General features: G+C 42.9%; 1 long non-coding RNA gene across 6 annotated transcripts in view; it reads right to left on the bottom strand.

Annotated features, from left to right (window-relative positions):
- The window catches only part of LOC121937823 (uncharacterized), a 394,787-nt gene that overhangs the window by 137,430 nt on the left and 233,288 nt on the right, over nucleotides 1-24,069 (bottom strand). Inside the window, exon 4 of one of the 6 annotated variants that reach the window (XR_015777029.1) lies at nucleotides 20,278-20,314. The exons of the other annotated variants lie outside the window; for them this stretch is intronic. This is a non-coding gene — a long non-coding RNA (uncharacterized LOC121937823). The remainder of the gene's footprint in view (nucleotides 1-20,277; nucleotides 20,315-24,069) is intronic. 6 annotated transcript variants of the gene reach the window in all.

Here is a 24,069-nt window from a genome sequence, read left to right as displayed (position 1 = left end):
GCTGCATTTCAAAGCATCGATCACCCGTCATCACAAACCCGTGGTGATTTTGCCTCCTTCCTTTTGTGTTGATATGTTTACACGGCCACTCTCTTGTTGTCGTTGTGATCAGTTCTTGCTTTGGTATGAAGTTACAGTCAAAATATGCCAGTGTTTGTCTGCTAAAACAGCTCTCAGTTGTCTATGAGGGAAAAAATGGTCCCTTCAAAACATGTCAGAGTCTTTTTTTGTTGTTTAGAAATTAGTTTTAGACCCCAGGATGTATTTGGAATGCTTTGGTGTGTTGGCATATTCCTTTTCATGTCATCTTCGTGGTTAAACACATTTACAAATCAACGCAGTTACTTTCTGGATGAACAGCTGGGGTGTCAAAAACAAAGTAATCAAAGCAGCAGCAGTAGCTTTTGTGTTTCTGTTATTTGTAGTAATTTCACACATGATTTTGGAATGCTGCTCTACATAGTCGTGTTGAAACACTGATTTAAAGAGGAATGCTGCTCAATTTAAGACTTAGAGCCTTATTTTAACAACACAATTAGAATCAGGGATGAGTGCAAACTCTCTACACAAGAGTCTAAATCAGCATTACTAGTTCAGAAACATTGCACAGGTGGATTTTCGCTTGTTTATGTTAAGTGAATGGTGATGTTTATTTCCATTATATGTTATTTGCAGGCAATGATAACAGACTACTGCCAAATATGTGACTTAAGTAACTATTTGCATTATGGCACAAACTGATGATTTGCCACAATAATCCCTTTCAATGACTATCCTAATAATCCTGCTAGCATCATATTGAGTTTTAAAATTTAAAAGTACAGTGCTAGTTTTGAAAAACATGTCAAACAGACAAAGATGACAATGATGCCTACACCTGTTGCCCACAGTAACCCATTTTTTTGGATGAGGGTGTTTGGGGAGAGAACTGCTAAGAAATTTCTGAAGATGGTTGATGTACGGAAGAACTGTGTGTATTCTATCGTTCTTATCTCCTACTGGTGATGGTCTGCATTGTCTAAATTAGGGAAAAAAACACTTGTGTTATTTGGCTTTGGTAAATTATTCAAGATACCCACCATGTAGCATGGGGATATTGGTCGTAGTTCAAAAATTTCCTTCAGCACAGCATGCCTATACAACATCGGTACTGCTAAAGCCAGTTTGTATGGTTATTTGAAGGATTTATCAGTAAGTTAAAGATTTCAACGGAGATAATCTCACATTTAAAAGCAAAGTGTGCCCGCGGGGTCTGAAAAAATAAATCAAAATGTCAACTACTGTGGCAACAGATTTGAAATGACACATCAAGTAGAAGCATCTGAGAAGTCTTTGGAAATATCAGTGAGTGAATGATTACAGCAAGATGGAAGATGTGAATGCAAAGCAGTCCACTTTCTGGGAGTGTGAATTTCGTCAAAATTATGAACTATGAATGTAAACTACCTCATTTTAATCTGTGTGAACTGAACTTTTAGGTAGCTCTTGTGAAAAGTGTAAACGTGCACATCACTGACGTTTACCAAAATTAATACAAAGCTCAGCAAACCTTTTAAAAAAAGTGAAATAGATATCTCTCACGGCTGCCCTCTGAAAGATTCACATCATCAGTGGAAGACCGCTCATTCAACTGAGATTCTTGAAGCTGGGCAGATGTTTGTTTTTTGTTTTTTTTTTGTCAGCCAGTGTGCAGTGTACTTCTGGGAATATTTCAGTCCTAAGATACAGCTTCAGAGTGAGTGCTCCTCACTTTCACGCTGCTCTCCGGTGTGAGTAGCTGCAGACCCAGACCCACGTCTGAGAGACAAATTTACAGCTCACAGCCATACAAGCTATGGGTTTTGTTTGATATCTATCAAAAAATGTTATTGTTCATTTCTGATATGTCATTAGAGTAGTTAGCACACATTAGCTTGGAGGGCTAACTTGGCTTGTTAAGTGAATGTTGCTGTCACCCTAAATATCATGCCAACCCTGTTCAAACTCTCAAAAAATAGTCAAATATTTGTATAGAACTGCTAAACTTGAATCACGTGACACAATTCTGAGTCGGGCACAGCCCCAGGAACATTACTGAATCTGATGTGAGAATTGAACCATAAAATACAGACTCATAAATATAGAACAGTTCCATTACAGTATATGGGGCTCAGTTTCTTTGACCTGAATTAGCTAATCCTCACCATGATCACTTGTTATCAATTTATTGTGTATATTATATAGCAGAGAATGATCATTTAAAGAAGGTTAACCAGAACAAACTGAATCACTCTTGGTCTTCACCTTATTTCTGCTGGCCACGTACAGCATGCAATCAGATGCCAAGGAGCTAACATCACTGCAGATGTTTGTAGTTTCTATATGTACTAATACTGTTACCAACAAATGCTCAACAAAAGCAAATCATCTGTGATCTAGTGGCATTCTGCAATTGTAATATCAAGACTGATCCATGACTAATTGAATGCAAACTGTATAAGTAGAAAAAAAATCTTTAAACCACATTACACACTTTATATTTCTTTACTCAAGTGGTGCCTCTCTTTTGCCTCAAGTATTGAGGGGCCATAAGGGTACTTTCTGATAAAGCGTTAGTCAAATATTACCATCTCTTTTTCTCTCTGTTCCCTATCTCCACCTCCTCAATCTCCATTTACAGCAGCAATGGCCCTCGGCCACACAAACCACTCCACCTGTGTCGCTCTAAATGGTGCCTAATTCCAGATTACACAAACCTATGGGTGAGATGATATTTCTTTTGTCTGCTCCAAGAATAGAGGGCCTGTGAGCTTCTGCAAGCATCATTTAGCCTGCCTAAATTACCATGACAAGGAGATGAGCAAACGGACAGTGCCTTGGCTTATCTGAGAGAGAGTTGCACTTTAAAGGGGCTTTAATGGAACCAATTATTAGGAGGATCTCTTCGCCGTCTGCTCCTGGTGCCACTCGATTGTTCTCGTTATAAATGTCCTTCCTTCCCTTGACAGAGTTGGTCACCATCCCCATCTCCAGGCCGCCTCACTCTTCATCTCTCTCTCTCTTGTATAGTGATGAGAAGGTCAATAGACTACTCTTGAACCTTTTCCATATTTCTTAATTAGGCCAGGCTGCATGTAAAAATGAAGCTGATAGGCTGGTACTTCTTTCTTTCACACAGGCACACGCACACACTGAACACATTCACACTTCATACTGTGTTCACTGGCTAAGTCTGATGGGATACTTGGTGTTTCCCATAGGTTAAGGTAGACTAAAGAATACATAGGTGGTGTCTAGTGCTCCATTTCTCATACTTTCCACATTAACCAAATCTGCCAGTTAGTGCTGTCTCCAGTTGGCATGGCACAAACTGAGCATCTGACAGATAAAAGAGGTGCTGGACAACACATCCTTAACTTTGGGGTCAGCAATGAAAGGAAGGATGGAGAGAAACATGTAGAAGTAGAGTGCAAAGGAAAAAGGCCATTAGAGCCGTTGACATTTTGTTCATGCTTGAAATCCTCAAGTTGTTCTGCTGAGAACCAGTCGATTCAAGTACTAATTAGCAATCAGAAGAGTGTCATGGCTCCACCAGTAATTGTACATGTGTGTGAAGTTATCCCACAGTTGGCCTAATGTGGGTACTGTTCCTCCCTTTGCCTCCCTTCAGATTTAATGCGACCACTGCCACAGTAAAAGCCATAAACCTTACAAGCTGGAAACTCTTTGACAAAACAAAGTTTGGAAAAAAATGTATCACCAGAGTCTATTTTGACTGCTGTTTACACTTCAATCACCAACCACTGTGTCATTTGCATAATTCCAAGTCTTTGCTCCACTTTTCCAAGCTATTGTGTTAAAAGAAGCAGTTTGAAAAGAAAATTGTTTTCTCTCAGGTCACAATCTCCAGTCATTTGTCCAAGATGCATTAAGCGGCTAGAGTGAGACAATGCACTGGATTTGTGACAGTAAGCTTTAATTGAAGCTGTCTCCGAGGAGGGGCAGAGATGTTGTGTGAACGGCGGTAAGGCAGAAGATGAAAACACATGGCCTAGTATTACCATGACCACACAGTCACCCCTGTGACCTCAGAATGAGGTTTCTGCTTCACTCTGTTCTGCTGTAGAGGTATTTCATGAGGAAACTTGAGTAGTTGATGCATTAAATATGCATATCTATGTAGACTTTGGTTATTGTTACTGTTATTGCAACACTTGATAACATGTTGTAATGTATTTTTGATATACTCACAATATACACACTAAACCTGCCTCATGAAATGGGAACTGATGAGAGCTCTTGACTCAAAACACTTCATGTCTCAAGGTTTGACTGCCTCCACATACCACACAGAATTTACGCTTTTAATCCATACTAGATTTCTCCACAACAACAAAGTATGCAGAACCTCCCTGGTTGGGATCACCACATGTTTGGTGATATTTTCCACTTCTTCTGACACCATGAATTTAAAAAACATTTTCAGAAATGTGCAATGGTATCTGTTTACTTGTGGTTCTTTGCTTTCATATTAGTGATTCACATAAATCACTGTGTCTTTGTCTGCACGCGGTTTTCAACATGGAGGTGGCTGAGCTGGTCCTAGCACCTAACGGTGCCAACACCATAAACAGCGCTTAACAGTGCAACAGTGCTGACAGAGCTAACATCTTTAACCAGGCTGGAACTGGAGGGTGGGCATTAGGCTTCCGCAAAGAAGCCGTTCCAATATCATTGGTGACCGCCATATTAGTGCAGTGCAAAGCAGCAGCAATGAGCTAGCCAGTGCGATACACACATGCACTAACACACACGTGACCACACTAGCTACCACAACAAACCACAGAGAAGCTTAGATAACAACACAGAGGGAGCCTGACTTCATTCTCTGCTCAGGACGCCATATATCAATAAAGAGCAGAGCAAACAGTGGTTTGCTGCTATATTAATGGTCTGAATGTTGCATACAGAACCTTTAAATACATATAAGGGCTGTCAGTCAGATGCTTAAGACAAAACCAGGCAGCAGAACAACAGGGTTGTGATAGTTGCAGCACTAAAGCCTTGACTGAGAAGGATGCTAGCAGTGTGTCCTGCTACTAGAAAGGATCAGCAGAAGAAAAAAATGGTAGGCACTTTTTTAACCATATCATTGTTTAATTGTTTTTATTTCTTTTTATTCCTTTTATCTTCTTAATTAATGTTTGATCTATTTTATTTCCTTTTATTTGTGGTTTGATTGGTTTTATTTGTTTCTGTCATTGTTGTTTTTCATCTGTTTCTTTGTACTATTTTATATTGACATTATGCATCCTGCATCTTACATCATCTGTCCTCTGGTTTTACTTTTATCCTAAACTATCCTAGTTTCTTCTCATTTGTGTTTAATAGGACTGCTTGGCTTTCCGTTGTTGTGTTGTTGTATCGTCGTCTGTTTATCCCATTTCTGCTTAGCTTTGTTTGTCAAAGAACTTTGTAATCTCTGTTTTTAAAGGTGCTGTATAAATAAACGTATTATTATTATTATTATTATTATTATTATTATTATTATTATTATTATTATTATTATTATTATTATTAAATTCTGTGCTATTACGTGTTCATGGTTACTGTGTGACTGGTTATATGATTGTCTGATGAGTGTTGTTTTTATGGATGTAATAATGGTAGATGTGGTTCATCATATGTTGGCAAGTAGTGTAATATTTTTGGTGTGTAAACATTTTGGCACAATATTAAGACCTTAAGCAATTTGTGCTTTGTGGTGACATAAGGACTATTACTGAAAATCTGTAAACACCAGCACTATGGGAATAATGTGTACATCTCATACTTAAGACTCATCTGTCACATCAGAGGCAGAAATATTCTGCCTGTAGAGAAAAAAGATGCTGAAGATTACTTTGTGTAGGGTGATTCATAGATGTTACAGCTCTGAGGTGTTGTGCTGTGAAAATGACTATGGAGTAATCTAAATTGTGCGTTTCGCGTGTGCATAATGCTCTTTCTCTTATAATCTCTCTTTCCATTGTGTTTTTATTGTTTTGCTGTCTACCACTCAGTTGAACAGTAAAATTATAAATGTCACACAAGCTTACTTTTTCTGTGCTGTGAACTCCAGCCTCCTTACCCGCCATTAAAAGGGCTCCAGGGTCAGAGGGGCCAGGGTGAGAAGGGTAAGGATGTAGCGGAGGTACATGAAACTTGGTACAAACCTTCTGTTCTTTTACAGCCTTAGTAGAAAGGGGGTTAAACATTTACTCTGCCTGGTATCATTGGGTTAGAACAGGGCAAAATTGCCAAAGAGCTGGCAAGCAGGTAGCCAGAGAGGCAGCCAAGACACACTCTGAGAAAGTGCATGTCAAAGTGACAGCACAAAAGGTTGCTTTACAAAGCGGTTGCAGTTTCAGGCATGTGTGTCTTTTGCTTAATTTATGGACCTGCTGTTTTAGGGCATTTTAGATTAGTCAGTACTGGGGATATCTCATTCCATGTCTCACTGTGTGGGGCTCATTAAAGCTGCGAACGAGCCGCCTCTGTCGCCCTCTCATTGGCCTAAGGTGCAATAACCGCCAATCAGGCGATTTGGAGCTATTTCAGAATTCAGGTACATTAAACTGGCTTTGCATCAAGTTAATACGCAGGGTCTGTTTGGCGACGCTGGCCCGATAGTGTGATTCATCTCTGATGGCTTTTAGAAAACACTATAAAAATATATTCTGGTAATGACTCTGATGTCGTCAAGAGAGTGGGCTGATGGTGTGGTTAAATGCATGAATGCATGCTTGTATTATTTTCAGTATGTGTTGGATCTATGGTGGCAATTATGCTTTCATTTCCACTCAACTGCACTGTGTGTGGTACTAAGCGTCAACCAAGTCATTAAGTTGGAGTTTGGACTAAGGAGTAGCTGAGTCCTATGTGTTTGTTTGTGGGTGTTTTTTTTCTGAGGTTTATGGTCTGTATTTGAATAAGACAGTTGGGTGAGAGCAGTGTTTATTACTTGTGTGTGTGTGTGTGAGTGTGTCTGTGTTCTTGAACTTCTATCTTTGTGAGGACTGATTTCAACCCTAAAAGTGAGAAGTAGAATGAACTTTAAGTAAATGATGGGTAAGGAAATTAAATACATCTCTATGAGTCCTACGTAGTTTTAATACAAACATGTCTGTCTGTGTTTTTTTTGTGCATGTTTGTTGTTTGCAAGAGTAAACATACTGTACGCATTTGTCCTCACACACAGTTCAATGCAAGCTGATGTCTTTGCACCTAAGAAGGTGACTGCAATCTGTGAACTTGTAGCAAACTGTGCTGCAGCCTGTTTGTGCATGCATATATTTTTACCTCATTTTGCGTACGTGCATGTCAACCTTTCTGTATTCATGTCTCTGTGCGTGCCTCTGTGTATGTGTATGTGTGTATGTGTACGTGTATGTGTATGTGTATGTGTATGTGTATGCGTGTGTGTGTGTGTGTGTGTGTGTGTGTGTGTGTGTGTGTGTGTGTGTGTGTGTGTGTGTGTGTGTGTGTGTGTGTGTATGTGTGTGTGTGTGTGTGTGTGTGTGTGTGTGTGTGTGTGGGTGTTGTATTGTGTTAGTTCAGCTCCTTGGAGGACGTGACCTGTACGGGTAAAGACAGTGTTTAGGGAGGCGAATTGGGAGGAGGCCAGCCTTCTCATTAGCAGGGCAGATGTGAGGTCGCTCTGACCAGATTGCTAGCCACTTCCTTAAAAAAACAGCTCACCAATGGCCTGGCGTGAGACTTACGGAGGGGGAGCAGGGGCATGGAAATGTCCTGTGTTCCTGACATATTGTGAGTAGCCACCAGACAGGGAAAAGCCAGCAGTTTTAACCCAGCTCAGAGTCCACTGAACACTGTCTCCCCCCCTCTCCCCCTTCTTCACAACAACATCCTTGTACAAGAACGATGGTCAAAAATAACACAAGCGGAAAACTGCAATGAGCTGCTACCTTATCCCTCCGGGACCCCTCCTGGGACGATTAGCAGTCCAAACTGAAAGGGAAAGATACAGAAGGAGAGGGGAGGAGTGGAGGTAGGCGAACGGGAGAGGAAAGGACAGGCATGGAACCAATTTCACCACAATTTCCATCCCTTTAGAGATGCTTGTTGGTGAAATGACAAGGAGGCCATTAGAACAACAGATTAAGTAATTACAAACCGAAGCCCAAATCATAATCTCTGGGTTCTTTTCTTCTCCTTCTCTCTAATGGCAAAGTCAAAATGGCCGCCAGCTTCAGGAGCATGTGAGGTGAGATCTTGATGAGGGACTGCAACTGACTGTGAATGAAATATGAAATACATGCAGCGCACTTTTTAAAGTAATTAATTAATCATGTTTTGCACCATCTGTTCTTAAATATTACATTTATAAAAGAGGGCATATTAAGCCTGTATGTTAGGATTTGATGTGTTAGAATTAAGGCAATGTAGTGAGTGATGATTAAATACATCATCAGGGAGTCATTCTGAAGCGGCACAAAGAGAAATGCCTTTTTGTCTCTGCATTATAACCACCGCACTCAAGCAGCAGGGGAGGTTGCTTCCTAACTGTGCTAATGCCCCTGTGTGTGTGTGTGTGTGTGTGTGTGTGTGTGTGTGTGTGTGACACCAGCTAGAAGCAGGTAGACAGGTCACACTGTCAAGCAGGGAGCAAGTGCACGGAAAAGAGGGGTCAAGGGCGAATAAATCGCTCGGCCGCTCTTTTTGAGATGACAAACACGTGCTCCTGCCAGAAGGGAACCATTAAAAATAATTTACACAAGCTTTATGTTGGCTGAGCTCTTTTTGATGCAGTGTTTCCCCTGGCAATTATGGCTATGGCGCGGCTCCAGCCATATGGCCAGCCGGGCAGTGGGCCGTGAGGCTCAGGAATACCTGGGTGGTTAATTAAGAGCTGTTGCCAGGGCCATAGGAGGCCAGTCTCAGATCTTCCACACCCCCACCACCACCATCGCCACCACCACCACCATCTCCGCTAACACTCTCGCTTCCTCTAAGAGCAGACCCTCCACTGTGACCTACTGTTGTCTCTGCTCGCTCACAAGCAGCAGCCACTAGGGACAGGGAGAGGCCACCAGTAATTATTTGAGATAACATCCCCCGAGTTGAGGTGGGATATGTGAGAGAGGAGAAAAACTATGTGCGGTGTTGTGTCTGTTTTTTTTTGTTTTTTTCTGTTTCTGGATGTGTGGTGCATGTGCACGTGTGTGTGTGTGTGTGTGTGCGCGCGTGCATGTGCTCGCTTGTGTAAGTGTGCTTATACTCCAGAGCATAAAGGTCAACATTTCCACTTTCCTTCTCGAGTGAGTGTAATACTTCTTTAGAATGGAGGACAACGTAGCCGCGTTTTTCATAAATACCTCATTCTGCATTCAGACATTTACTGTTCTCTGCTCTCGGTCACCGGACCAATTTGAATAAACTATTCTCACTTGTCAGGGAGCACTCGCCTCACTTTGATTGACATGTACATTTTTCAGTGACTGCAAAAAGAAAATGTGGATATAAAGCATTGGGCCATTTCAAAACATTTTTTAAATGTATCGCCATAAAAAGGGTACTGTTATGAATAATTATTCTGGATGGTTTTATATAATCAGAAAACAGGCCTTCTGCATTCTGGTACCCCATCGATAGCTGGTCAGAATACACACCACTCACACACTGTTGTAATACTCACTGGCTTTTAAAATATTCCCAAAATAAAGACAAAAAAATAACCCACCGATTTTCACATCAGCCACTGTAAACCTTGACAATATGAGACCAAAACGATTTTCAACTCATCTCCCTCCATCTATTGACCTTACTGTGCTATCACACTTTTTTGTTGTCATAACATATAGCTTTGACCTTGGCTGAGGTCTTCACAAGCCCCCTGTCTAAACATATTGATATTCATAAAAGCACTATCACTCTATCAATCTGCTAGACAGAGATCTAATACAGTATAATGAAGCAATAATGAGGAATTTTCTCTTGTTAAAATGTCATTTATGTAATGAATAAAAGATGATGGGTTCAGCTGTCTCTGCTTTGTTCTCAATCAGTCTTTTTTTCTTTTTTTTTAAGCTCTGGCCTGTGCACTAACAATGGCGTCATTGGCAGACATTGTCCCGATAATCAGCCAAAATTGCTTCATGTTTCCACTGTATAAACAATCATTAGGATGTTGTTTTGTTCATTCGCTTCGCCTCAGATTTTCATTTGTGAACAGTGGCTGCAACGAAAAACACTGACAGCTTCTAATCTAAATCGGTGATAGTTCACAATGTCCTGATTGTGACAGCATAGCAAGGCAAATACATTTGTGACTCTTTCTGTGCGCGCATGTGTTTGTGCCCTCTCTATGTGTGTGTGTCAGGGACCCCCTGCTGACTCTCCACCTCATCTCCATATTCCTTTATGGGAAATGTAAATGGATACATGATTATCTTTACACGGACCCTAGCAGGAAATGGGATCCTACCCTTCACTGTGACTAAAGAAGAGAGGGAAATGTTATGGTACACATTATAAATGATTTATGCGTGTAGAGTATGGCATCTTTTCCTTGATAACCTCTTCTGTGTGTTTTACGTGCTCGCTTTTCAATGGAGCTTCAACGAGGTCCCAGTGGTGCAATGTTCTCTCCCTGTACCCCTCTAAACAATAAACAGCATTATCTGTCTGCCTGTCTGACTTCAGTTTCCAGCCGTTTACACTGACCTGGTATTTTATGATAATAAATCCCACAGAGTGAATGAAGGGTGATATACTTGATGCTGAATAATTGGTCATTTTGGTTGCAGGCTCCCCTGCTTCACATTACAGTGATAATGAAGGCCTGCTGAATATGGTGATCAGTGTGTGTGTGTGTGTGTGCGTGTTGGGTGTGCATCTGTCATCTGTGTGCATGCATGCGTCTGTGTGTGTGCTGCAGAGGTGTCTCCTGAGTCAGGGATTATTGCTGATAGATTATTTCTTCAGCCCCCTCGTTATCACTGGATCAAACAGACATGTGACCCGCACTTCATCACTCTATTCATCCTCCTCTTAAACTGAGCTCTGGAGACCTGCAGAGAAGGCGGCTGGAACCATATATACAGAGCTGAGTTGAGACCAGGGGCCCGTAATACTGCTGCACTGGGACCCCTTTGCATAATTTTAAACCCCTGCTAGCACTGTGTGTAGTATATCTTTACCGGCATTATGAATTTGCTTTTACAGCTGAGAAAACCCTATTTGAAAGTGGGGCGTGGTTGATTTTAAATCACTTTTCACCCATCTGTGTCATTCTGTTTGCAGTGAGGTGGAAACACTGGAGGCTTTTATAAGAGATAGCTCTTTAAAATATTATTCCCGCATTTCCCACACCGCTCTGGCCTCTACTGTCCAGACTCATGTTCCAGTCCCTGTTATTATGTGATATTGTCGTCACCTGTCCTCATTACTAGTTGAAGGACAGGCCCTTTGATGCTCATTAGCGAGCACCCCTGTGTCAGCAGTACAGACTAGTCATAGAGAGGTGGTGTGAGCCACAGCTATGAGAGACTGTGATGTCAGCCAACCTGTGTATACCATGACAGTGCTGACACCCAGCCGGTCCTCCTTTTGTCAGGGGCCCCTAACGAGGTCATCACTGTCCCTGAGACAGAGGTCACCCTTACATTTGACCCCTGTCCCTCCCCACGCTGTAATGTCAACAACTCCTCACGTCACCCGCCCGCTGGTGTCTCTGCACCGCACTCCCTCATTGGCTGGTGGCATGCCGAGCTGTCATGCAAGTGGCCAGTGTGTGTGAAAATCAAGGTGGGCTGATGTCTTTTAATGAGACAGACGTAGAGCCCCGCTAATGTCCCTGCCTTCGTTAGGCAGGACCCAGCTGCAGCCTGTCAGCCCCCTTGTTAAGCTCAGCCCTGGTGGGACGGCCAGGCAGGGCAATGCGGCTGTCGCTCCATCTATCTGTCTATCAGTTGGTCAGCCTCTCTCCTCCCCTCTCCCCTTGGTGGACCTTAGTCTCCAGGGTGGAAAGCGAGCTCTGCCTGCCTGATGGCATGGTACTGTATGTCAGGGCTGTACTCTCTGCTGCTTTTCCCCCGGATCCTGGGAGGTGGTTGGCTAATGATCCACCGACAGGGCTTTGGGGCGCTCCACGGCATTTTGTTTCCTGATTAGAATGCAGCGGCGGCCTTTGTCAACAGCGATGTCAGCCGCTGTAAGGACAAAGCATTGTTACCAGGAGCATAATTAAATCTGTTTCCTGTGAATCTGCCACCTGTGTTGACCAGGCAGTCAGGGATTCAGAGAAGGGCTTTTTTCACCTCCCACTCTGTGTTTTGTGTTTATTCTCTCCCTCCTCCTACCTCTGTATTTGTTGCTAATATACTGTGTAACAGGAAAGCAGCTACATAACAAGCAGAGGATAGGATTTTATTTTTCTGGTGATCATTTGGTTGTGGGGATAATGCAAACAGTAGAAAACACAAATTAGGAAACGCACAAGCTTTTACTTATGCTAAGCTCCTTTTTTCTCAGTTGGTCTATCAAAGCCCAAAACTTAGTTATTCAATAGTGATTAATAACTTGAAATCTTAAATTGTTCGTGAAAAATTCAATTCGTATAATCATTTTGCGATTGATATTCATAGATGTGAATATATAGTATATGTACATTTGCACATCTTATTTTTACATTTTACAGTCATATTTATATGTATTTTTTTCATCTATCCTAACCCTGAAATGAAAGCCTACAGTTATCTGTCTCATCAAATACACAGTGACATGTGAGCCAGAGCTAACCAGACCATTAAAAGCAACAGCAGTCCCTGGGATATGGACTGGTCAAAAATTAATTGGCCCCATGGCTGTTTGAAAGCGCAGAGAAAACAACTCCATGGAGTGTATCAGGATTTCCCACATAAAATATGTCAATTTTCCCCGCTCAAGCCAGTCGAGCAATAATGACCCCATGGTGCTGTAGAGTGGTGTGACAACACAAATGACACTACACTGTGTGCTAATGACATGGGATGTAGTCGCTGGGTAAACATGGCAATTAAACAACAGTCTCAGACTGAGTGGGGCACACATAGAACCTTCACAGGCCCCATTGTGTCTTTGTCTTAGCGCTCTCTCTCTTTTGCTCTCTCTCTCTCTTGCTCTCTCTCTCTCTCTCTCTCTTTCAATGTTTCTGTCTCTTGCTCTCTCGGCAAGACATTTGCATGCTGGAGGCATAATTGGCTGGTCTCATGGTGGCGGTGGCAGTATTCCTAGAACGAGGACATCTCAATGCACCTCACACGTCCTCACTGTCACAAGGCTCGCTGCTGAAAGCCTTCCTGACACAAACACAGCAACACAGAACGCTCCCACAATGGCAGCCATGTCTGCTCCCACTCAAACTACACCCCGTGACAAGAAGGAGCTGAACTAAGCACATTTCTCTTCCCCCCCTTGCAGTTTCCAAAGTTCAGGATTACCGTCAGCATGCAGGAGCTCTGCTGGAGAAGTTTTTTGCTGTCTGAGAAGGCTGTGTGAGAGAGTTTGGAGGGTGACAGCCTAGCTGTAGCAGTTTGCTGCAGGAAACTCATGTTGAGTTTGGGTATGTAGGCACATTTGAACATGCGGTAACTTATAAGTGGCACATTTTGTATGCATGATGGATGGAATTTAAATCTCTTGTCAATTGGAGCGCAACACACCAATGTGTTACATGTTTCTTATTTCAGAAAATATGGCCAGTTACTTTCACAGCCCTCAGTATTAATCTCCATCCATTATCACAAATGCACATTTCTTAATCTCCAAATGAATCTTTTAGCACATACAGAGCATGCATGGCAGCCCACAGGTGACACTGCAGTGTGCCACAGTGGCCAAAAATCGCTCACCACATTGATAGAGTACCCCTGCCAGAGCCTTATTTCATTCACCCGTGGAACAATTAGCAATGCTGAGCAGTTTTGCAATTAACAGCCTCATAACTGTCACATGCCCCAATTTTAAATCAGCAGGAGTAATATCTGTTTTAGAGCAAAGTTTAATTACAAAGTAAAGCATTTGCATTGCAGCGATTACCATTTTTAAATGACATTACTATGACTTTTTTATATTTTTCAAAATGCTACAACCTCTACGGGCAAGCCCCCTCCCTGTGGCAGGAGATTCTTTTCGGCAGGGTTTGTGTGTGACTGCCACACCCACACAAAGAAATTACACAAAATCTGATAACATTTGGAGCTCCGCTTCATCCCTGAGTGGTGATAGAGAAATAAAGTTTTTAGGTGACTGAATGAATGACGGTGCCAGCAGAATAGCACTCACTTCAGGCTTGACATTCTCCATCAAACCGCAGCATACTCTTGTGAACAAACAGTCTGTCTAAAACTCTAAATGGGCTCAGTCAAAATGGATGCTAGAGCCCAGTCAAGGCTTAAATCATCTCTCTGTTGAGCTCAAAAGAGAAGCGTCGAAGCCAGAAAATAGAAGAGCTGGGCTGATGGAATCTGGCGCAAACACATTCCCACCTTTCCAATCTTATTTTCGTCTCTCGCCTTCTGCCTGGTTCCCTTGCAGGGGCTTAGTGTACTTTTTGTGTCCCAGTGCGTACAAAGTCTATCAGAATGCATTTGTTTCAGGGAGCCCCCATTCACTTTCAAAGGGTTAAACAGACCATTCACCGGCCTGTCAACATTCCCTGGCCCGCCTCACGGAAAAGTCTGCTCGAGTTTTGTTCCCGATCAACACTTGTCTCCTCGGCCCGTTGTTGCTCGCGTCGTGTAATATCCATGACAATCGTGTTGGGCTTTTCAGGGGGCTCTGTAGCACCCATTCTGTGGGGCCACTTTCAGGCCATAAAGAGCTTTATTTGTGTGGATTTGAAAGAGTCATGTGAAGTGCCCTCAGGCTGGAATCCTCTTCAGCAGGTCACCACTGTCTCAATGGGCTTCACACTCACAGGCGGCCATCAGTACTGCCCTCACGTTCTTATGAAGCAACATCAACGCCGCTGCTGCAAGAGTTCTGAAAGTCCTCTGAAAGGTGCACTACAGGCAGAAGCGGGGGGAAAAGGAGGGGTGGGGGGGGCAAAGAAGGGTGTTGCAGGGGGAGAGCAAGCCAAAGGAGGGAGATGACAATCTGCAGCCAAGGGCTGAACAGCAAAAGTGAAGGAACGGAACAATTTTTGGCTTAAATGTGAATGATGAGCACAGTATTCTAAGCTCTTGACTTGGCTGGACGTCTCTCATAATCCACAACAGAACCCCTTATGACCCCCAACCTGTCTGTCTAACCCACCCGCCCTGAAGTGTGTGGACACACACAAACCACGCAGCAGCCAAAGGCGCTGAAGGCCGGGGCGTGGGAAGTAAGGGAGGTCCAACGGCGTATCCATTTTCATGGACCATATGGAAATTCTGTTGTGTGTGCAGCGGACGCGTTAGATAGCGGTGACCCTAACGGCCATGTGTGTGTATGCTGAATGGTAAACAGTGTGGAGAGGGGCGTCACTCTGACCCCTAGCATATGGGTATCCATTCTGAAGGAGGGTTTTCACAAACACGGCCATGCTGCCAGCCGGGCCCTTGGGACTTTGATTTGTTAATGAATTGCTCTATTGACTTGCATCTTTGCTTGCTTCATTAGAAGACACCAACAACACTCCCTGTTTTCTTTTTTCCCCCTCTTTTTTATTCCACCCACCCTGATCTTATGCACAGAGAGGAAGATGTGGGCAGAAGCAGGGGGAGGGAGAGGAGGTGGGTGGGTGGGGGGCATTACAGAATGCTATTGTACGTTTGACTTAAATCTTCAGGCTTGTCATCTGTTTTTCCCCCTCTTCTGCGGCTTCAATTCTGTAGCCCGGCTAATTTGTATTGTGGCAATTTAAGACAACTCTCCAGTGCTCAGTGATGCAAGAGAACAAACCTAATGCCCCGCTCCCCGCCTCCCTGCCCCCCACCCACCCTCACACCCCCCATCCCAGGCAGGCCATGGCCCAGGACCAGCCTCCTCTAAATCTATTTCCCAGTCCCTCCCCGGCCCTCATTACCATGTGGAGACAATAATGGTTTTGTCAGGACGATACCTGCTTTACAAGTAGCAGATTATTGTGTCCCGCCAGTGTTAACACAACAAGTACAAGCCCTCTGTCTGTGGCCATTCCACCGGCTGTCAGCACTCATCCATAATGGCAGTGTCACACCATAACACACGGCACACAAAGACGTGTGACCCTCCAGCTACATGCACAAAGACATACAGGCTCTATAAGACTTACACAACATATGGCCACGGCATTATGGCCCTTGGTTTTTCCACAACCCACCAGCGAGCCAAAAACTTCCTGCCCTTTGTCCAGAAAATGTGTTGCCCCTGGCTGCTAGGCCACACAGTGCCATGGTTTTGCACCAATTACACCATACTTTACCGGGAGTGCCATCTGTATGCCAAATGGACCATTCTGTCTGGGCATTCTGGCCCGATAGGTGTGAATTTTACAGGCCTAAGAGTGTATTAAAGACAGCAGGGGCCTTGTATGTGTGTGTGTACAAGCCTTTTTTTTCTGTTGTACTTATGTGTGTCTTTCTCTACATATGCATGAATGTACTCTTAATATTAAATATAAAAGAAAGATTTTACACTCATATTGCATTGGTCACAATCACCTACAACAAACAAAAGCAAATAAAGCCAAAGAAAACTGCCCAATATCTAATCTTGTTGAACTTCCAGTGACATCTAGAGACATGGGCAATTTAAAGGGAGTTTTTCCATTCCTAAACCAACACAATGGAGAATGTGTGTGTGTTTTACTGCGGCTGAGGGCTTTTATCAAGTCCCTGTGTAGATGTCTCAGAGGCTCTATTGACAATGCCTCATGCAATACCAGTGCTTACACAGACCTAGGACGACATGAGAGGAAGCGTAACAGACTTTGACAGCCTTTTATCACTGTTGCAGACAATAGGAGTCATCACAGGAATTGTGATACTGTATTTTTTTATCTTTTAAAGGAAACTGCTAATATTTTTAGAAAAAAAAACAGCAATGTTCATTCATGTGTGTTAATAATATTCCTTCATTTGGATTATTAGAAATGCTTAAAGTACATTTAAAAGACTTTTGTGACTGACTGACGTGATACTCTGCATTGAAACAGTGTGTGTCAGCGTCAGTTGAGAGGTGAACCTATTTAACTTGTGAACACCGGCTGGCCGAGGGAACTTCCTGCGACTGTATATGTGAGGAGGCAGTGGGTCAGCTGGAGAAGCTTCCTGCCCTCTGCAGAGTGGTGGACGCCTGCTGTGTGGGTATAACATGGCAGGCCAGGTCTATTGTCTGGGAAGAGGATGTGCTCTGGTGTTGTCTCGACTCCGGGCCGGGACACACTGCGTATGACGCACGAAAAATCTCACTGGCTGGACCCAAAGAGTCAGGGTGGAGCATGCCACTATTGCTCTAAGTTGAGGCCTGGCATGGTGAGGTTGTATCCAGAGACGGGTGGGTAACTAACCTTTAATAACAGATAAGGTCACTTTTGTAAGATTTTGAGGGAAATAGTTTCAGGTCTGAATAACATATTTTATCCTTTATCCTTTATATTAGATGTTACACAATGTGCCTAACTTAATATATGCTAAAATATTTTTTTTTTTATGTTTTGGGAAGTACATTCATAATGTTTTAATTGATATTTCCAGATAACAACTTTCTAAATCTGTCTGTGAATTTGCTGCCACTGCTGCCCTTTGCTGAACTTGTCATAAAATGCCATTTGCCTCCAAACAGTTGTTTGGAAGAGGGTGCCAGATGAACCCTGACATCGGCCTTTGATAGTTTTTTATTAGTGGGTGTGGGACTGGAACTTTTGTATCATATAAAGGTTGTTTTTCACCAGTATCCCTACGCTCAGCCTTGACACTACCATATGTGCAGATGGCCATGTGGCCCTTGACCTGGGTCTGAGGGCAGTCAGATGGGTTTGGTGCTGGGCAGGCAGTGAGCTAAGACAGCTAATAAGAGTTTTGTCGGATTCAGGCTGTCAGGATCTTCACTGCAAGGAATGTCATTTTCTCTGTAATTTCAGATCTGGCTTTTTGCAGTGTCTTACACACAACTTGGCTGATTGCATTAGTTTGGAGGAAGTGGAGGAACAGGAGAACATATTGCTACTTCAGCTTCAAAGCATACAGTCATTAAGTCAGTGCAATGTTGATAGAAAAAATATGTTTATTCTTAAATTTTGGTGGAGTACACTGTAGCCAAAGCTCGATTTTTTTGGAAGTGGACAAAACAGTATGTGCGAATTTGGATTTTGGAATTGTTGGAGTGTTTGCTGTGTTGACATATTCTCATAATTTGTGACAAAAAGCTAAAAATTTTGAAAGCCACAACAAATCCCAGATGTCCTACTTGTAACAGCCTCACACAGCTAGATCGAGTCATATTTGTCACATTTTTTACTAATAAATTTGGCCCGGTCAGATACACAACAGTCTAAATGAATTAATGTTTACATGATGCTGTGACTTCCTGGCTTCTAAACTCTTCTTGACTCATGAAGAAGACTTAAACAGTTAGTTTTACAGAAGATTGGCTTATTATAATGACAATAATCATGACAAGACATTCCCCTGTGCTATCAAATAGTTATTTCTTGCCCAGAAATCCTACCTAGAGACACCTAGTTCACATTGTGTGTATTGTTTCTCAGCAATGGAAGTTTTTAAAATCAGCTACTATACTTTGCTGTCAAAAATAATTAAAAGATGATGAAAATTTGCAAAATTGTGCAAAGCATTTTTAAGAGACTGATAAGCTTTCCATAATCAGCATCATTGCCAAGGCAGAAGTAACTGAACTAACTGCGGCTTGCTGACTCCAAATGCACGATTACTACTCTAAAACAGTCAAACAATAACAGGAATTATGGCAACATGCTGTCAGTTGTCGATTGAAAAGTGAAGCTATTTTTTTATTTTGAAAAGCTTTATATTTAACCCCTTCACCTTTTAATTAGGGTTTGGTTTACATCTTTTATACTTTACACACTTCTTTAATATAAAGTCCCTTCCTCACTGGACAAAACATCCACCAACACTCACTTATATCTGGCTTTTGTATTCAATGGGGGAGATTACAATCTGCGTTCACTCCTGGGGCAAATGACTCTGCAGTAGTCACAGGTATTTATCGGTTCCAGCTCTGATCAGTTTCGATCAGCAGTGATAAAAATACAACACCTGAGTTGACATGCTAATTTTAGGTCATTTGCCAAGCTGCACTTGAAAATCATTCAAAAGTTAGTCAGCTCTGAGTTTTGGAGAGAGAATAATAAGTAAGAGATATTAAAAAAGCAACATGCAACATTGTCACTGCTGCTTTCTACTGTTATAAGCTCCGATATTTCAGGACTTTGAATGAGAGTGTGTGGGCAACAAATGGCCAATATGGAGTAAAATATATCATTTAACTACATTCATAGAGCATCCTAATCCTGATGAAAAAAATGTCATCATTTCAAATGAAATGCAGTCCATGTTTTATGTAACTGTGCATATCAGTAAGTGCTGACACCATAAGCCAGACAGTATTCATACAGTAGACAAAGCCTGTGTGATTTTGGATTGGCTGAAAACGTTTAACAAACACACAAAACAATTAGGCAGGTAGAGTGATGGGGAGAGACAGAGCTAAGCTACCCTACAGGGCCAGTCACTTCGACAGAGCTGCATCAGGAACAGTTGGGTTTCATTTTGCATGCTGCTGTGCTCGGAGGAATCTCAATATTTATCCAGTTTGTCTGGCCGTGGCACCTGCTGGGGGAGACATTAGTCATTTGTAAGTATTAACATGGGCATCCCCTCCTTCCCTCATCTTCTCTGTCTCTCCTTCTCCTTGTCTTCCTCCCCCCTCTGCACTCTCACTCCCTCCCTCTGTGAGTACACTGTCAGTCATGTTGTAGCCTTTTAAATGTCATCCACTTACTGCGGAGAGCAGTCGCCCCACTTGACAGTTTTATTGGGAGACGTTGTGATGACGGTGATGAGAGGGAGAGAGAGAGAGAGAGAGAGAGGGAGGGAGAGAGGCAGAGAAGGAGAGAGGTAGGACTGGGGGGAGGCATCATCGAGTCAAATCAAATTAGAATAATCAGAGTGATGTGATTAATAGGAGTGCCATTGTGGGGTAATCATGCACAGCGATCATCACTGCGGTGGACTTCAAATTAGCGTGCCCTGCAGTGAGGCTTTGATCTGGCAAGCATCAAATAAAGCTGGGCGTCAGGTTGTCACTTACTTAAAGTACACCTTCGCCTTGACGTCTTTTCGCCACACTAAAAATAGAGACGGGAGACAAAACGTGACAAAAGGCAGAGGTACAGTCGACAAATGATCATGACTGCTCTGTGTGGCACCTGCTACAGTGAGCCACTCAGGAAGATCTACATTTCAATTTCTTAAGGTGGACTAAGAATCCTAAGCACAGAGATAAGAGAGAGAGACAAAGCTCGAGTGCAAGAAAGGAAGACATCAAAGTGACATTAGCCCTAGTGATTTTTTCCTTTCAGGTGTGTGTCTGTCAAGCCCAGTTGTGGTTGAAACATAGTTGCGGAATTCACCAAGGAATTATTTCTACAGTTTATTCCTCTGTAATTGTCCTGACGTTAATGCAGAACATCTGGATGAGATTTGGAACTGTTAGCGGTGCTTATGAACAGCAACGGGAGAGATAGAAGTGGATGGTCATGCATACTGCTACGGCGAGTCAAAATCCATTTCAGATGCAGTACAAAAAAAAATCTGAATTTTAAAAAAGAGGAGGTAGCCAAGGAAGGCCTTGCCCTGATGTCAGATGTAGAGGCAAAGAAAAAGAGACATTTAGGAGCTGTCATGGAGCGTGTAGTTGAGTTTGTGAAAGCTCAAGTGTCATGGAGACTGTGCTTGGTCTCTGAAACACAGAGCTTGCCTCTCTCAGCCCCCCCACTACAGGAATACTGACATTTTCATTAAAAGGTCACCAATCTTTTCATGTATTCACCTCAGCTTTTAATGTGAGTAGAAAGGTGAGCAAGAGAATGAAGAGAAGAGAAGTGAGTGAGAGGAAGAGAGAGAGAGAGGGAGAGGATTTAGACATGGACAGAGGTGAAGCGGGACTCTGAGAGATACAAGATCAAAAAGAGAAAAAGACCAAAGCGATCAGTTCTTAGACCAAGGTCGGAGCTATGAGGTACATATCCCTGTAACCCTTATCTCATACAGATATAGAGCTTTGAATGGCTATATGAGAATGATATGTACGGTTGACTGCCGTTATAGCATGTCTTGCACTATGTACTGTATATAAGGTCATGGTGTCCTTGCAAAATGTCATTGCTCCTGCAATACTGTGTTAATCTTAAAACATGTCATTAAATCAGGACACCAAAGCAAAGTCCCTCGTGTTTATTGTACACACGTTAATTAAAGTGAGTCTTACTCTCCAGCCAATACCATTCGCCATATTAGTTTTGCTCACTTCAAGGTTGTTTATAATGCTCCTCATGAAAGGACAGACTCAAACAAACAATTTTAATGGTAAGCCAATGAACCATAGGACTGTGCATTTAAATGTAAAATAATTCAGCATTAGTATGTGAGGATATCCATTACTGAGCTAATACTTTGAAATGAATGCCAAAATAAAAGGAGGCCTTTTAGTTCTCTAATTTACTATGTCGACCGCATGAAGTTAAAAGATGCCCCCATTTAGCTGTTTAAATGAGGATGTAGAATTTTTCCCTCTGAAAATGGATTAAAATAATTTGGCGAGAATAATCATTTAAATAGCAATAAGGACCCAGAGTGTATCTATTGAGCATAAAATAATTTCAAGTATAAATTAAATAGCTTATTACTGCCTTTCATTTCCTTGAGGGAATCGTCTGCACTCCTTTTTTCTCAGCTCCCTTGGTAGATGGGGTAATTTTCTTTGGAGGCTGTTGGAATAAGCGCCGTGCGGCCGCGTGTTCAGCAGGGAAAGTACATGAAAGTCTCCTGTTTTACACAGTGGATCTCATTCTCCATGCTGTCCATATTTCTGTCTGTCTATCTTGAGACTTGCGCTAAAGCTCCTTAGTCTAACAGTGTTAGAAGAGTAAAAGAGACCTCGTAACTGCGGCTCAACGCGATTCTCAAGAATAAATCCAAGTCTAATCTTTTATGCTTTACCTGTCAGAAATCCTTCACTCAGTGCGCCCCTGCATTCCTTTACACATTGTCGATATGTCAGAGAATTGCTGAGATAGGTTAATTTCAACACCTGTCAGCTGATATACACCCCAAAATGAAGTTGTGCAATAGACTGGCCTGGGAATGTTTCAGTGCTGGAATGCAGTGTTCGGTGACTGGAGGGAGTCAGGCAGGGGGTGGACAGGCCCCCGGCTCTCGCTGTGTGACGTCAGCGTGGTGGCATGGCAGAAAGCTGAGGGCCCGTTTGGCCCTGACAGCTGCGTTTGCCCACAGTAATGCACCCTGCCGGCCGGGGCCAAGGCCTCTCTCCTGCTGTCAGCACACCGATCGGCTTTCATGGATCATCTCTTATCTGCCGAATCTGTCATTGCAGAGGAGGGCTCCTTTTGGGGGCTTTAAACCGTGCTGCCATGGTTCACAGGCTCCAAGCCCCCCTTATGGATACTTTGCTCTCTCTCTTTCTGTCTTGCTGTCTTTTCCAATCCTTGTCCTTCTCTCTTTCTTCCTTTATCACTCCATCTTGCTCTCACATGCATGCCCTCTCTGTCGCTCCATTTTTGTCTCTCCGTCGTTTGTTTACGAGTGAGCGCTAACCTGAGAGGCAGGGTATTGGAGCTGGGGGGGAGGATGGTCGCAGTGTGGCAGAGTAAGGGAGGGTTCTGGGAGGGAAGAGGCTTTTGTTTGTTTGGACAGATGCACGGGCCCATCTCTGAACTTCTGTCAGTGATCAAAGGAGCCGATGATGTAGAACAGATTCATGGGCCATGTCTTATCAGCCCCTGCTCCAGCCCTCATCCATCATCCTGAGCCCTCGTCCATCTCATTCCGATGACGGCACCCTAAACAAGGTGAATTAATCACTAACGCTCCCATCTTTGGCCAGGTGGCCTCACACCCTCCAGACATCTATGCACGCTCAGGGGGATGAGGGTGTACCCATTACCGAGGCCCAGCCCCCCGGGGCAGCTTTGCTCGCTGGGTCTGCTCCTTTTCCAACACCAGTCTCTGGTGCTCTTTCAACAGGTCCTCAATGATCTTCCGGGAATTAACTTGGTTAAAAGAGAAGGATCCTTTGAGCCAAGTTTTACAAGCATTGCAGATAGATAGTCACATGTATACACCGAAATGTATGCATGTGCATGTGTATGCATGTACAGTATATACAGTACACATGTACGTATGTTCCATAGCTTGCATTTGTCATATGTCGAATGCCCCACATGGACTTTTGGTGTTGATATCTTTCACCATGTATGTCCCCTTTCTGCGGTTACCTTCGGACACCGGCATCCCCCATTATTGATTTCAAATGGAAAGTGAGTCATTGCGCTTGTAGAGGATGAAGGGGAAAACCGCTTAAGTGGTTCCTTTGTGTCAGCAGGTTAAGCAAAGCATTTCACACAGGCTTTTACAGCTAGAGATAGTGCCTTTGTGCCTGAAAAGACTCAACTTAAAACAAATGCCAAATGTGACACCAAAGGGTAATGGCTACACACAAAATGAGGTGTTTCTAAGGAAAGGCTTGTTTGTCACGCCAGGCTGTGCTCTCCTTCAAAAGTTTCAGAGGTGAAAATAAGACTTTGCCGCAGAGTTTCTGGGTTAGTGAAATCGCTTCAGTTGCAGAACGCTTTGAATTCACAGCGAAGGGTTAGGTTTGGGTTTGAGATTAGGGTTATCTTCACAAGTCATTAAGATGCTGACTATACTGATAATCATTTTTGGAACTGACAAGATGTTACTAACCTACAATATAGGTAGGTGAATGCATAGGAATGAACATTAAAAGTTTAAGTACATGACTTGAGGAGTCTCTTTTTAGACAGTCCTGTGAGCCTGCTGAACATTCTTTGATGTGTTCTTG

The sequence above is a fragment of the Plectropomus leopardus genome, chromosome 1 (genome assembly GCF_026936395.1).
Source record: "Plectropomus leopardus strain MGB_pleo_1.0 chromosome 1, ASM2693639v1, whole genome shotgun sequence".
Classification (NCBI taxonomy): Eukaryota; Metazoa; Chordata; class Actinopteri; order Perciformes; family Serranidae; genus Plectropomus; species Plectropomus leopardus.
This window is presented reverse-complemented; position numbering and strand designations above follow the sequence as displayed.